Below are 16,772 nucleotides of genomic sequence, written 5' to 3'. Positions count from 1 at the left end.
CTTTCCTGCCTTGTAACTTTCAAAGATTTGGTCTCCCAATAGATGGTAGCACTAGTATAACCATTTGCCCTCAGAGCAACCTTGGCAGTCTGTGATTGCTTCTTGTTCATTCTTTATATCCATTTGGTAGTGGTCAGGAATGCCCTCAAAGATTTCCTTAACTTCTTACTTTGAGGCCAGAAATAAATCAAGACTTATTTTATCCAGACAGAAGCTATTTTTTCATTTGTTTGTTGGTTTTTTAAGCTGGAGAATCTTTAGAAAATGTATTCTGTCATACTGCCAAGAAGAGAAGGTCCAAAATGATTTACTGCTGAATATCACACTAATTCAAGGATAAAGCAAAGCATACCAGATAGCTAACTTTGATAGGCTTGCCAAACGCTAGGTTCTGCCCATCAGGGATATTCAATCAGTAACCTGATTGTTACAGTCCACTGTAATTAACCACCCTAGTAATGGATCCTCCAGCCACAGTCAAGCCTTCAGGTGATTGCAGCCAAAACCAAGATCTGAGGACAATCTCATGAGAAACCCCGAGCCGAAACTGCTCAGCCACACTGCTCTGGAATTCATGACACACAGAACTATGAGATAATAATTGCTTGCTGCTATTTTAAGCTGCTGAGTTTGGGGATAACTTATTATACAGCAATTATAACTGATACACAATATCTCTGTTAAAAAACTAAGATCCGTTATTTGTTCTGACAGAAAATGTATGTATATGATCTCTAAATTAAAATCAGTCTGATGCTTTAGTTTCTTCATGGATAATATAATCAGACGATAAGCAACATATTTGGAAAAATAAATAATAAGACCAAACTATGGACGTTCACTAAGACAATCAAACAAATGCACAATAGTAAATCTGGTGCCTAACTCTCCCTGTGAAGAGAGGCACTATATGAAACCGACAGACATGTTTCTCATCTTCTTTTTCTCTGGGGAATTATGAGCATCCAACTGACAGAGTTCCTGTGTTTTATGTGTTCACATTTACATTTTCTCATGGAAAACAGAGCAATACAGAATTTGCAAATAATTTCAGATTCACTGTGATTTCAAGTAGCACTATTAGCTGACGTAATAACTAGAAATAATATCCTTTGTTAACAGAATATTATTCAGCAATTTTTCCAGCTTTAACTTTGAGGCTTAAAAGAAATAATGTTGGAAAAATATAGTAGTTTGCAATGAGGTTAAATAGGTCTTCTACAAATTGAATATAATGATCACTGTTAATGCTTGGAATATATGACAATTTTTGAAAATGGGGCTCTCTTTCTTTGCTTGATCTACTTTTCATTACAGTGTGCAGGAGACAATAAAGGCTGTTAAAAGGTACTATGTTTGATTCTGGTCCACAGAACCAATGAAGAGAGCCTCTTCTTATCTTTTTTTTAAAATTTATTTAAATAAAGTAATTGTTGCTAGTGTAAATCGAAAAAATTACTTCATATAATCTTTTCTTGGGCAAAATGAGAAACTCTGGCCCATTAGTAATCATATTACATGAAAACCTCACATGAACTTGGAAGAAAGGTTTTGTGCAGATAAACAGCGACATTCAGCTATTGAATGCAAAAATGTCCTCAAGCCAGATGACATAAAATACAAGAAGAACCCATTTTGCTCTATGAATCTCTTTCTTTTAGATCAGCTTTAATATCTAAAGTCAGCTTTCTTGTCTCCATTTGTCATCCATACTCTTTGTTTCATTGCATTGATTGTTTATGTCTTAAATTATAGCTCTTCTTTCTTCTTTTTTCTATGACTTAAAGAGTAGCTTCAAGGGCAAGTGTAAAACGTAATGTCTGAATGGGCTACTTGGCAATGCATAGACTGCTCTATAAGAAATTAAACTGTGGGTGTCATCTTGACACATGCTTCAGGATCTATCATTTTGTTAGCTAACATAATCGTCATCAGTTTATTTGCTATATGTTGTAGTACTGGCACAATAGTAAATGTCAATTAGAAGAGCCAATGGAAAAACAAAAGCTCATCAGATTTCTTTCTTTCCTTTTTTTTCAAATCAAAGTATTGTCACTTAGCATGAAATAATCCCTTTTATTTAAACTTGCCTTCTAAAGTTGAAAGTAGCTTCTAAGATAACCCAGTTAAACCTGCTCTCTGGCGTTTGAACACTTGCTGTACCATGTAAGCCAAATATCTAGCTATCCATGTTGGAATTCTTCCAGTGTCAGTCAGTCTCAACACATCTCAGTCTTTAGTCGGCTATAACTGGAAGAATGTTTCTACATCTTTCTTGAGCAAAGAAAGTTAATTTGGTTTGCTTCCCCCTTAAAACAAGGATGGAAAATTAAGTAAGATTTTTTTTTAGCCTCTTATTTTTGAGGTTGGAATTTAAGTAGGCAAGAGAATCATCAATCCACCATTTCCCTGAAGACTTGAAATACAACCGGTGGTATTATTTCATTCATTCTCTTACCCAAAAGTAATGACAAAAAGGACCTCACGCTGTTAAGGAAGTGAATCATCCAGGTATAATATTTGTTGCTATGTTTCAGGGTGACTTTGGATCAGAACGCCAGAGAAAAGTAAGCAATTCTATATTAGCTGAGAACAAGTTGTAATGGTAAATAAGGGTGCCTGAGCACATAATGGTTTTGAAAATGCTAGCTTCTTAATAATTTCTTTGCTTTGAGCCTAGTTTATCTTGCATGCCCTTCTGACTAACACCATGATCAAACCCCTCAACTCTACTTTGTTTTCAAGGTATCACTCACATCCAGTGATGACCTCTGCTCATTAGAGGCTTGCCTCGTGGAAACGATCTTAACGGCAACAATAGTTCTACTTGGGTTTCTAAAAGTCTGTCTGAGATGGATAAGGAACATTAAGAAATTACAGTAACAGACATATCTTTCTTTTTGAATTTTTATTTTAATTTTATTTTTTAACATCTTTATTGGAGTACAATTGCTTTACAATGGTGTGTTATTTTCTGCTTTATAACAAAGTGAATCAGTTATACATATACATATGTCCTCATATCTCTTCCCTCTTGCATCTCCCTCCCTCCCCCCCTCCCTATCCCACCCCTCTAAGTGGTCACAAAGCACCAAGCTGATCTCCCTGTGCTATGCAGCTTCTTCCCACTAGCTATCTATTTTACGTTTGGTAGTGTATATATGTCCATGCCACTCTCTCACTTTGGCCCAGCTTACCCTTCCCATTCCCGGTATCCTCAAGGCCATTCTCTACATCTGCGTCTTTATTCCTGTCCTGCCCCTAGGTTCTTCAGAACCATTTTTTAAAAAATATTCCATATATATGTGTTAGCATACAGTATTTGTTTTTCTCTTTCTGACTTACTTCATTCTCTATGACAGACTCTAGGTCCACCTACCTCACTACAAATAACTCAATTTCGTTTCTTTTTATGGCTGAGTAGTATTCCATTGTATATATGTGCCACATCTTCTTTATCCATTCATCTGTCAATGGACACTTCCCTATGCTGGCTACTGTAAATAGTGCTGGAATGAACATTGTGGTACATGTCCCGTTTTGAATTATGGTTTTCTCAGGGTATATGCCTAGTAGTGGGATTGCTGGGTCATATGGTATTTCTATTTTTAGTTTTTTAAGGCACCTCCATACTGTTCTCCATAGTGGCTGTATCAATTTACATTCCCACAAACAGTGCAAGAGAGTTCCCTTTTCTCCACACTCTCTCCAGCATTTATTGTTTGAAGATTTTTTGATGATGGCCATTCTGACTGGTGTGAGGTGATACCTCATTGTAGTTTTGATTTGCATTTCTCTAAAGATGAGTGATGTTGAGCATCTTTTCATGTGTTTGTCACCTATATGTCTTCTTTGGAGAAATGTCTATTTAGATCTTCCACCCACCTTTGGGTTGGGTTGTTTGTTTTTTTGATATTGAGTTGCATGAACTGCTTGTATATTTTGGAGATTAATCCTTTGTCAGTTGCTTTGTTTGCAAATATTTTCTCCCATTCTGAGGGTTGTCTTTTTGACTTGTTTATGGTTTCCTTTGCTGTGCAAAAGCTTTTAAGTTTCATTAGGTCCCATTTGTTAATTTCTGTTTTTATTTCCATTTCACTAAGAGGTGGTCAAAAAGGATCTTGCTGTGATTTACATCATAGTGTATTCTGCCTATGTTTTCCTTTAAGAGTTTGATAGTGTCTGGCCTTACATTTAGGTCTTTAGTTCATTTTGAGTTTATTTTTGGGTATGGTGTTAAGGAGTATTCTAATTTCATTCTTTGACATGTAGCTGTCCAGTTTTCCCAGCACCACTTATTGAAGAGGCTCTCTTTTCTCCATTGTATATCCTTGCCTCCTTTGTCAAAGATTAGTTGACCATAGTTGTGTGGGTTTATCTCTGGGCTTTCTATCCTGTTCCATTGATCTTTATTTCTGATTTTCTGCCAATACCATACTGTCTTGATTACTGTAGCTTTGTAGTATACTCTCAAGTCAGGAAGCCTGATTACTCCAGTTCCATGTTTCTTTCTGAAGATTGCTTTGGCTATTTGGGGTCTTTTGTGTTTCCATACAAACTAAAATTTTTTGTTCTAGCTCTGTGAAAAATGCCATTGGTAGTTTGATAGGGATTGCAGTGAATCTGTAGCTTGCATTGTGTAGTATAGTCATTTGCACAATGTTGATTCTTCCATCCATGAACATGATATATCTCTCCATCTGTTTTGTTTGTTTGTTTGTTTTGTGGTACACGGGCCGCTCACTGTTGTGGCTTTTCCCGTTGTGGAGCACAGGCTACAGACACTCAGACTCAGCAGCCATGGCTCACGGGCCCAGCTACTCTGCGGCATATGGGATCTTCCTGGACCAGGGCACGAACCCACATCCCCTGCATCGGCAGGCAGACTCTTAACCACTGCACCACCAGGGAAGCCCCTCTACATCTGTTTTTATCTCTTTCTTTCATCAGAGTCTTATAGTTTTCTGCATACAGGTCTTTTGTCTCCTTAGGTAGGTTTATTCGTAAGTATTTTATTCTTTTTGTTGCAGTGGTAAATGGGAGTGTTTCCTTAATTTCTCTTTCAGATTTTTCGTCATTAGTGTATAAGAATGCAATAGATTTCTGTGTACTAATTTTGTATCTTACTACTTTACCAAATTCATTGACTAGCTCTGGTGGTTTTCTGGTAGCATCTTTAGGATTCTCTATGTATAATATCATGTCATCTGCAAACAGTGACAGTTTTACTACTTCTGTTCTGATTTGGATTCCTTTTATTTCTTTTTCTTCTCTGATTGCTGTGGCTAAAACTTCCAAAACTATGTTGAATAATAGTGTTGAGAGTGGGCAATCTTGTCTTGTTCCTGATCTTAGAGGAAATGCTTTCAGTTTTTCACCATTGAGAATAATGTTGGCTATGGGTTTGTCATATATGGCCTTTATTGTGTTGAGGTAGGTTCCCTCTATGCCTACTTTCTGTAGAATTCTTATCATAAATGGATGTTGAATTTTGTTGGAAGATTTTTCTGCATCTATTGAGATGATCATATGGTTTTTCTTATTCAATTTGTTAATATGGTTTATCACATTGATTGATTTGCATATATTGAAGAATCCTTGCATTCCTGGGATAAACCCCAGTTGATCATGGTGTAGATCCTTTTAATGTGCTGTTGGATTCTGTTTGCTAGTATTTTGTTGAGGATTTTTGCATCTATGTTCATCAGTGATAGTGTTCTGTAGTTTTGTTTTTTTGTAACATCTTTGTCTGGTTTTGGTATCAGGGTGCGTTTCATGCCCATCTCTGGGGTCCAAGCTGATAGCCATGGCTCACGCCTGTCTCTGGAGCTCACTTAAGCGGTGCTCTGCCTTCTGTGGGCAGATGGGAAAGGAATCTCTTCTCCCCATGCACCCCAAAACAATGGTCTCTTGCCTCTTCAGCAAGTCCATAAATTTTTCTGGACTCCCTCCCAGCTAGCTGTGGTGCACTAGCCCCCTTCAGGCTGTGTTCACGCAGCCAACCCCTGTCCTCTCCCTGGGATCTGACCTCTGAAGCCCAAGCCTCAGCTCCCAGCCCCCACCCACCCCAGCAGGTGAGCAGACAAGCCTCTCGGGCTGGTGAGTGCCGGTCAGCACCGATCCTCTGTGTAGGAATCTCTCTGTTTTGCCCTCTGCACCCCTGTTGTTGTGCTCTCCTCCATGGCTTCGAAGCTTCCCCCCAACCCATCCCACATCCCCACCAGTGAAGGGGCTCCGTAGTGTGTGGAAACCTTTCCTCCTTCACAGCTCCCTCCCAGAGGTGTAGGTCCCGTCCCTATTCTTTTGTCTCTGTTTTTTCTTTTTCCCTACCCAGGTACATGGGAATTTTCTTGCCTTTTGGGAAGTCTGAGGTCTTCTGCCAGCGTTCAGTAAGTGTTCTGTAGGAGTCGTTTCACATGTAGATGTATTTTTTATGTATTTGTGGGAAGGAAGGTGATCTCCACGTCTTACTCCTCCACCATCTTGAAGGTCTCCCCAGCTATAAGATTTTTAAGGGCAATGTTCAGGTCTGCTTTTAATCATCATTCTATAGAAGCATAAACACTGTGCCTGGCACATAGAAGGCAATCAGAAATATTGTTTCCTGCATGCATGAATGGTTGAATGAATTATTTTTAGCTCAGTGGCTTTTAGATATGAGTTTTTGCTAATGGAAGTCCATAGCTTCCTTTTTACTTATTTCACAACTGTCTTATGAAGATCAAATAAAACTCTCCAGAGGAAAGCCTTTTATATACCATTGTCTTTATCACAGTTATAGAGGAGACGTTGACAAAAGTATGTAGTTTGCGAAAAGGAATTAATTTAACCAAGATAAAGAGTTCTGTTAGGGATCAAGCTGAGACTTGTAGCGCGCTCTCTTCTGGGTCTTTTCTCTCTGTGCCTTGGAGCATGAAGGCAAAGGAGCCTGATTGATGACTGCCTTTCTGCTTCATCCTGATGGCATAAAATGTTCCTTGGTAACATCAAAAGATGATTCTTTGAGCCCACTGGCATATGAGTTCCCAAGTGAAGTAGACTTTGGTGTAACAGACATATGTTTATATAACCATTTATGTAATTAGAGCTGGGTAAAAAAATTCGTGAGCTGGTATGAAAGAATTTTAAGTTGTAGAACAATCATTTACGTGAATGTTCCAACTTTTCAGAGATATACTCATCAAAACATCCCTCATCAAATTCTCTTGACTGAAGTAAATAAAACAGGAGCAATAGTCTTGATTCCAGAACATGTAAATCCTGCTCTGTTTTATGTTCTACAGCTTGCATTTTGAGGTTAAAGCCCCAGTAAGGTTGAAAAAACTGCAAAAAGGAAATTGCTTAGAAGTTATGTCTCCAGTTACACAACCTAAGCAGTGAAGGCAGCTAATTATCTATATGAATATCTGATAACTGTACAAAGACCTGCGGAACCACCAGCAGGGACACAGAGAGCTACTGACCACCCTTGTCCCATTGGTCTATGGTGCGGTAGTATTTACCAGGTTAGTCAGTGGACAAAAGTGAAATGAGAAGAGTGAGGCTGTTTTGTTCCTATGGATGTTACCTCAGATTTGCTCATGTAAACATCTGGGTCCTGAGATTTGCAGACCTTACATTATACATATTTCTGAAGCCCTCCCCTGGCTCCTACAGGCTCAGATTCCTACCTTCCAAGGATGAACAGAGTTTATACATTTCAATCTGGCATGGGAGAAAATGACCTTAAACTATAATTGAATCAAGTGTAGATGTGGAAATTTGTCTTCAAAAGTACTTGCTCACACATTTCATCTTGACTTTCTCTTTCCCCTCTAGCAAATGTCCTCAAGTCTAATTAAGAAACACTTAAAGAACCCATACCCACTTCTCCACCCCTTTGTAAAACTCAACAGAAGGGAAATAGAAAGGAGAATCAGAGTGTGCTGGCTTTATTGAAATAACTCAGAATATAGAATTATCACATGGTTCTACCAGATTTCTATGTGACCAAGGTTGGTGGGCCAGCATTGATGATTGGGGCTGGTGCAGGTGTGGTTTGTGGGGAATGCAAAGTAGGTTAGATGTGTAGATTCAACTTATTGATAACTGTATAAGGAAGGGTGCTGGAGTAATCTGACTAGGTTCGTCAAGCATTTATTTCACGTGCGGTAGTATTCGATGATGATATGACATTTGTCATAATAATAAAAACTAACATTTTCTGGACACTCACAATGTATCAGGCACTGTGGTATTTGTCATTTAACTTTTATAAGCAGATGTTGAAGACTTTAGTGATATAAAGAGTCAGACTCTTGTTACTACTGAGTAATAATGAAAATCACAAAAGTCTTAATATTCAAATGAATTTGGAACAAACCTGGTAGACAGAAAAAAACTTTGAAATTTTTCTGTGTGTCCCAATTATGGATCTGGAAATAATCCCAGGGGCACCGAAGAAGATTGTGCAATACCCAACTTGTGTGGCCCTGGATTGCAAGGTAGAATAGCTGTGAATGGCCACACATTTTTTTACTCTTGTCTTTTTGTTGTCCCAACTAATTATATTAGTTCCTGAATCTTGCCTGTCGTAGTATTTTGTGGCCATCTGGTGGAACTCAATTCCATTGCCTCTAGTTGTACTGGTATATAAAATTGAGGTAACTGGTAAGCCCATCTGTCCCAAAGCACAAACTGTATTTCACTCCAGAAACTCTGGAGGAGTAATTTCCCATGTGGCTGCAATTATATAGGGAATACCTAATATTATTACTTCGTGGGAAAGAGTCGGGGAGGAAAGAGTGTCAAGAATATTTGTTCTGTTAGGTAGGGGCACATCTATACAATGCTTAGGAAAGTTTTCTTTTCTGTATGAGCCTAGACCAATCCTTACCTATCTCCTATCTTCTGAGAGATATAATAAGATTAGCGAAATCTCTTAAGTGTTTGTGTCTTGTTTACGTCTATGTAATCCAGAATGTCCAGAGAAAGATCTTAAAAAGGACAGGTACGAGTAACAGTTGTTATTATCATTCTCATTTTGTAGACATAGAGGCTCAGGCTGCAAGAGTGTAAATAATTGTTCAAGGTCTTAGAGCTGGAATAAATGGAAGAGTCCAGAATTGAACCCTGAACCACTGAACTCTAAAACTCTTGCCCTTGAATGCCAGGAGGAAGAAGGCGACTTTTTACCTGATTGAGCACTGAAGGAATTGTCCTAAGCAAGGCAACAAAGGCATGAATAGAGAGGTAAAGGGAACACTTTGGCATAAAGCACACAGCTAAACCTTTGGGAGTCGATGAAAAGAAAGGTGTTGTGAATTGAGGTTAATCAGGGAAAACTCTTTGGAGTAGGAAAGCGTCACGCTGGATTAGAGGGGCTATGAGAGAGGAACGGAATTCCTCTGATGTCTGAGCATCTTCTTGCCGTCCAGGGTTGCCAGCCAAACTGAGCACAGCCCAGCTCTTGCCTCCCATAGCTGCCATCTTCTGTGAACTCTGGCCAGGGCCAATCTCAGCCTGCATCTTTTCCAGAGTTCCCTAATTTTGCAAAGTCATCCCGAGGTGAGCCACAGAAAAGCGTCCTCTAAATGACTGCACAGCTCCAAATAAATGTCTTTCTTGAAGGAGAGATGACAGCTGAGGAAGCTGCTTACAGGGAGGAGGTAGTCAAGGTCACCTGCTCTCTCTTCTACATCCCCAAGGAGCACATGTCATGGGCCTACTCCTCCCCACCTGGAAGAAGGAGGAGAGGGGTAGCAGCCTTATTAAAACCTGGTGCAGTGCCAGCCTTGCTCTAACTGTCTTTATTTTTCAATCTTAGGAAAGCACCTTGAAAATAAACAGGGACTGTCTCCTATCATGTATGTACCACTTAGCAAACTGGAAGTGCTTCATTAAAGTCAATGAACCCTACATAAACCATGACTATTAATATATATGTTTGATAAAAATTGCATGTGCAAATCAATTAAGAAAATTAACATCTTGGGATCTTCAGGCTTTCACTGAATAATCATTACATTGAATTGAACAATGATTTTAATGCAGATTCATGGGACTATTCATTACAAATATGCATTCAAATAATTTTGAATGCATAATTAGTTTGCAAAGCACTGATTCTAAATGAAAGGACAATTAATTTTAGCTTATGTTTGCCACATCCCATTTAAATGTTTTCTAGTGATGCTCCTATAACCATGATACCACATGATTTATAGATAAAAACCCTAATCTGCAGATTATCATCTGTCCTTCTGTTAAAATTATTAAAGAAATGCTAGTACTAAAATTACACAATGGGTAGAGGAAAACTTTAGTGTGGGAGAGTCTTTCTTCTGATCCATTTATTATTTGCTCTTGTAATTTTTATTTTAAAATAATTTCAGATTTACAGAGAATTTGCAAGAATAGGACAAAAAATTCCTGTATATCCTGCACCCAGATTCCCCAACTGTTAACATTTTACCATATGGGCTTCATCTCTCTCTCTTTCTTTTTATTTCGCTCTCTCTCTTTCTCTGTATATATATATATATATATATATATATATACATGTGTGTGTGTGTGCGTGTGTATATATACACACACATACACATACAAATATATAAGAATATATATGCATATATATATACACAAATTAGTTTTCTGAGCCATGTAGGAGTAATTTGCAATCATGATGCACCTTTACCCCTTATATAACTACTATAATTACCAAAATCAGGATATTAACAGAATATTATTCAATACTATTATCAAATCTTCAGACCTTTTTATATTTCACCAGTTGTCCCAATAACCTCCTGTAAAGCAGAAAAAGTTAATCCCCAACTTCAATTAAAAAACCAAAGTCTTAGTTGCATATTATATCTCTGTCTAAAACTAATGTTTGGATTAATATAAAATGGGATTCAACCAGGTATCACTAACATGGATTCAACCAGGTATATGTGACTGAAAGATTAAGTAATGTGATTATTTCTTTAATAAAAATCACAAAACATCATGATTGAGTCCCTTCCTCTATTAATATGTGTAGTTGTAACAAATGAATGAGCAAAAAAGCAATTAAAAGTTGATGGCACTACTTTTTTTTAGACATTTAAAGTTGTCATTTACCTCTAAAGACAAAATTCTTTTCAAAAAACTAGTATGGAGTTTTCTTAAAAAACTAAAAATAGAACTACCGTATGATCCTTCAATCCCACTCCTGGGCATATATCCAGAGAAAAACATGGTTTGAAAGGATACATGCACTCCAATGTTCATTGCAGTGCTGTTTACAATAGCCAAGGCATGGAGCAACCTAAATGTCCATCGACAGATGAAAGGATAAAGAAAATGTGGTACATATATACAATGGAATATTACTCAGCTGTTAAAAAGAATGAAATAATGCCATTTGCAGCAACATGGATGGAGATGGAGATTATCATACTAAGTGAAGTAAGTCAGAGAAAGACAAATATCATATGATATCGCTTATATGCAGAATCTTAAAAAAATGATACAAATGAACTTATTTACAAAACAGAAACAGACTCACAGACTTAGAGAATGAATTTATGGTAACTGGGGGGAAGGGAGGGGGGAGGGATAGATTGGGAGTTTGGGCTTGACATGTACACACTGCTATATTTAAAATAGATAACCAACAAGGACCTACTGTAAAATTAAAAAGAAAAATCTAGTATGAATCCCTAGTTGGTCGAAGGTCAGTGAGAAAGAATTACATGAACAAAGGGCCACTAGAAAGGGCATCGCAAGAGGAGTAGGCTGGCTTTGATCTCTGCTGTGAAATGAACTTCCTACAAGCGGTATTAGCACTTACAACATGCAGTCTACCATCAAGAAGAGTGACGGAGAAGGAGACGGTCCCAGGTTAGAGGACATCGCCATAAATAGTGAAGCTCCTTTCAGCACAGGCAACACGGCTTGACTTGCGTTACAGGGGAGTGTGGTATGTAATGTTATTTTTCCCTCTTTATTGGGCTCCTTGTGGTATGAAGAGAGGAATCTAATCTGATTTTGGCATAGCAGTTATCAGATCGCTTCTGGAAAGAATTTGCAATGTTTATACAGCAGCCTTTTCCTTTGATCCATGGATTCCATTCAGCATTTCTCCCCCCACAAAACAGTCTTAACTAAAACAAAATCTTAGACACAAAAGTGTTCATAACGTCATGACTAAGAAGAGTTAACACAGAAACCAAAACAAGGGTTTTACCTGGTTATACAAACCTCCACAGGCAGTGAGCAGGCCTTGCAGGCTTGGCTCAAGCTCCAGCTGGAGTCCATGGTCCGATTAGCAATGATTAGGCCAACGTGGCCTCACCAACTGGCCCATTTCTGATCCTGTTTCAAACTGGGCGACTCTCCAGTTCCTTATTTTGTGAAACATAATGAGAGCAAGCAGGTCACAAACAAGCGAGTGGGGTCCGGAATGCTCTCTGCACACACTGCAAAGATTGTCCGGGCCATTCTTAAGCAGCTACTGAGTGGCTGGTGGGTGAAGTTGCTGAGCTTGTTTAAAGATACAGAAACTTAATAGACAGTGTTGGAGCCCTTAGAGGGGAAGCCAGGTTCCCTTGAGGAAGGACCGTAAGACACTGCCACATGTTTATACAGCAGCTTCTCCTCCAAGCCTTCGCAAGGGAACGTGCATTCATTTACCACAGTGACTATACATAGGGGGAAGGGGACAAATTAGTGCTTTTTGAGGATGACTCGTCATTGGCCCTGAGATGACACAGACACCTAAGGATCCAGTGCTACTAGGAGCTAGTCAGAGTGAAGGCTTACAGAGGCCAATGATAACTGTTTTTCCCTAACAGGACCGCCAACCAAAATTACCACATTCCTGGGAGAACTGCAGGGATCACTGCCTCCTTCCCTGGCTTACGAGGTGTAAGGGTGGAGATTTCTACCTCAGCCTCGTTAACGCACCAATCTGAACATATGAATGTTCATATGAGATGGGGAGAGAAGTACCATAAACCCATTCAGGTGGCAACTGCAACTGTAGCTACTGTTACTTAAGCAGAGTCGTAGGGAAGGTGAAAGAACTTCCAGGAGAGGAACTGAACCTGTGACCAAGTGGAATATTTCAGAGAGCTAAGTAGAAGCTGCCCTTGCCTGTCTGTGAACCTGGCAGCCAAGAGAAACTAAGAGCCCAGTTGATGCCTAGTGATAAAATTAGGGAGGGGGCATGGGAATTCCCTGGTGGTCCTGTGGTTAGGACTCTGAGCTTTCACTGCCCAGAGCCTGGGTTCGATCCCTGGTTGGGGAACTAAGATCCCACAGGTTGCGCAATGCAGCCAAAACAACAACAAAAAAAGTTAGGGGGCATGAAGAGTGGCCAGAAAACAAGAGTGATCCCTAAAATCATGGTAAGGACAGAAGAACAGAAAGCATCAAGGAGACAAATAGCATTTTAAATTTGTGCCAGCACTGTGATACCACAGGGCTGGCTTAACTGTATCACATGTGCCCAGAGATTTTCTCACCTGCAAATACAAACTGTGTATGTACAGAGCCTCCTGTGTATGGGACTCTATTAGGGAAGAGTGTAACCAAAGAAAATAGGCAATAGCCCTTGGATCTAAGGACCTGAACTTCACTGGCCTCAGTCTCTCAGGCAGAGGCATAAAAGGGTTGCCTGAGCCAAGTAGCAATGTAAATCTTCCTAAAGGAACTCCGTGCTTGAGGGTCCCCAAGGACCATCTCCCGTGACTACAAATAAGAGTTGCCTAGATATGACATTCTCAAAAACTTCATTATTTTCATATAACCCATTATCACAGATAGAAGAGTTTCAAAAGGCATAATGTAAGAACTATTTTAATGGCAATAGACATAAATTATTTTGGTCACTGTGAAAAAACTACCTAATTTATATGATTGGTAGGCAGTATCTTTAGCATGTTCAGTTCAGCAGTGTCTGTGGAAGGGAGACAACTGAAGCATTAAGTAGATAGTGCATTATCCCCCCGGAGCCAGGCAGGCACTTAAAGATACACATTAAAAAAGTCCAGGTCCTATTCGGACAGAAATACGGGTCTTCTAGGATTATGGTGGATTATCATAAACTCAAGTCATGACACAATAGTACTATGTGCGACACTACCATGATTAGACTTCCACTTCTGGATCTAAAGGACACAAAAATAAAGCTCGGGACACTAGATTTGGAGAAAAACATCATTTTAGCCTCCAAAGGGAAGATCCCTAAGGCCACGCCAGTTGATAAACCACTTAAAAGATTTGCCCCCATTATTATCGTAACACTAACCAATGTTTCTCCAAAGGATTGAAGGACTTTGTAAAGTGTCTTAAAATCACAACTTCTTTCTAGAGAGTGAGCTAAGCACGAAGGTGAATGTGGTTAATGTTCTATATAGAATGAACCATTTATCAATTTTCCAATATCCCAGTTACACACATGACAAGTTTTTGGTCAAGATAAAGGTCAGTGTCTAGTGTTCTCAGCAAGAGAACTTTAGCTGATTCCAGAGAAGTAGAGGAATGTCCTTTGTTATTGGGGTGATTTATTTGGGGCAACTTAATTTTTAGCCTTCATTCCCAAATGGACTCATCTCGTCATTTAATAGCATCCTACCATTCAAGCTGCTCGGCCAATTCTGAGAAAGGATTAATCTGTGTCAGCATCAGCAGCACGATGGACACTCCGGTGGAGCAGATGTGTACTCTTCTCTGTAATTACTTTCAGCTCTTGCTTTGCCCTTTATTGTCTGTTTGAAATTTAACTTTAATGGAATCAGAATGGCATTTACCCAGGGATCAGCTCCAGGTTTGTGTGAAACTCACAAAAATAAAGGTTATGACATAGTAAGTCTACTAATCACTTTTTGTGTTTGGAATTGACTAACAGTTATCTTTGAGTAGAAGAGATTAAGGATGTCACATATTTATCCTGAGGTAAGAGAAATGAATCATTCCTTTACTCACTTTGCCCCCTGCCATCAACTACCATGTGAGCCTATGCTATGACCCCAGAATCGCAATCCAGAACTCCAACATAGCATAGCACAGGGAAGGGCCCATTCTATTGAAACATAAGCGGCGTAACTGTGAGACGCCAACCAGACATCCAGAAGTAGAGACTGAGTTGGCAGCTGGAAAGGCAGGGCTGGAACACGGAAGAAAGGTTTGAGTGCCCAAATATGGCAAAAACGGAATCAAGAAGTGCTGTAAGTATCCCACACTCTGCTGCCAGAGGCCAGGTTAGGATGAGAACTGAATGCTCCCTTTCCTTCTAATAATAATAGCGAGATTTGCTGACTCAGGTACTTTATAAGTGTCATAGGATGAAGAAACTTTTATTATTTAAATTGTTGGCTCCTGAATTTCTCTTAGAAGAATTGTCTTCCTTTGGAGGAGTATCTTGATAAGGGATTAGGGGGAAAAGCCCTTATTAGGGCTCTATTTTGAAGTGCCTTCTGGACTTCAGAGGAAAGAGAGTGTCCCTGTATAATCTACTATGGAGATTTAACTCCTGAAAGGGAATAGAAGAGCGAAGGAGAATGGGAGGGAGTGAAGAGTAGCAGCATGGAGACAGACTCAAGACGGAAAAAATGCAATACGGCAAAGAAATAGTACAGGAGTGCCATTGACTCTTCCCTCCAGGAAGAAATTGCTAATACAATCCCCCCTCCACTTCACTCTTCTCCCTACTGGTTTTCTGTAAAAATCACTGAATGATTTTTTAAATAATGGCTTTTAAGTTATACTTTAAAATTAAGAAAAGTTTTCTTGAAGAAGCCACAGAAAGAAGAGAGGTCCTCACTGGAGCTTATACAGTGTAGCACAGCTAAAGAGCACACAGAAGGGAGCCAAGTGACCCCAGGATGTAAGATCCCAGGGGATTAAACAGCTCTGGAGAAAGCCTTCAGACTTCCGCATACTGTTAAACTGGCAAAGGTTTAAGCCAACCTGCCCTAGACCTTGAGGGGCAGGTAGGTCTCAGGTTGGCATCTAGATAAAAAAAGCCATCTCACTCAATTCTCGTAATACCTCCACAGGGAAGATTCTATTGTCAGCTGCATTCTGAAGATGAGGAACTTTAGACCCAGAATCATTCCCAAGGTCACACATCTAGTAATAAATTGCAGGGCAGGACTACATTACGAATTCCAACCGTTGGTACAATCTCAACCAGTATAACGTAAACTTTGCCTCATATTTTGAGATTGAATACTTGCATAGCCAAATCCTCCCCACCCTTTAAGTTTAGTTTTCCTCCCCCAGACTACACTGATCTCTCTCACTCCGATTCCACATTCTTCACTCACTCTACAGCCCCTTCTCTTCAGCACTTAAACATGATCCGATCTTGCCCATCTTTGTAACAAAGAAGCTTCTTCGACTATGTTGTCCTAATTCTTTTTTCTCATATTCAAATGTCTTGAAATGCTGTCTGTATTTTTTCTCTGCTCTCTCTTTTTTCATTCACGTTTCTCCTGCTGCATCTGCCTGTTTTCTCTACCTAGGTGGGTGATGGCCTCCTAATCCCAACACTCAGTAGACACCGGCAGCCTTCACTTTATTTTCTTTCTCTGCAGCATCTGACTCTCTTCCCAAAGCCCCACCTCTATCTCTGTGGCACCTCTTAGATTTGATTTTATACTTGCATCTCTGACCCTCTGTCTGTCTCCTTCCTATATTCCTCTATTTCTAGTCATTCTTAAAATGGTAATGTGTTCATTGGTTTCTGCTACTCCCAACCTCTACCTGGGGTACTTATCCCAGAGTCTATAGATCAGCCTCAT

General features: G+C 39.5%; 1 long non-coding RNA gene across 2 annotated transcripts in view; it reads right to left on the bottom strand.

Moving 5' to 3' along the window:
- Positions 1-6,434: 6,434 nt before the first annotated feature.
- The window catches only part of LOC113608191 (uncharacterized), a 47,061-nt gene continuing 36,723 nt past the window's right edge, over positions 6,435-16,772 (bottom strand). For both annotated transcript variants that reach the window (XR_003428244.1, XR_003428246.1), the window contains exon 4: positions 6,435-9,717. This is a non-coding gene — a long non-coding RNA (uncharacterized LOC113608191). The remainder of the gene's footprint in view (positions 9,718-16,772) is intronic.

The sequence above is a fragment of the Aethalodelphis obliquidens genome, unplaced genomic scaffold (genome assembly GCF_003676395.1).
Source record: "Aethalodelphis obliquidens isolate GAN/ISIS:26980383/991018 unplaced genomic scaffold, ASM367639v1 scaffold3, whole genome shotgun sequence".
NCBI lineage: Eukaryota > Metazoa > Chordata > Mammalia > Artiodactyla > Delphinidae > Aethalodelphis > Aethalodelphis obliquidens.
Note: the sequence above shows the minus strand (reverse complement) of the source record. Positions and strands in the feature narration are given on the sequence as shown.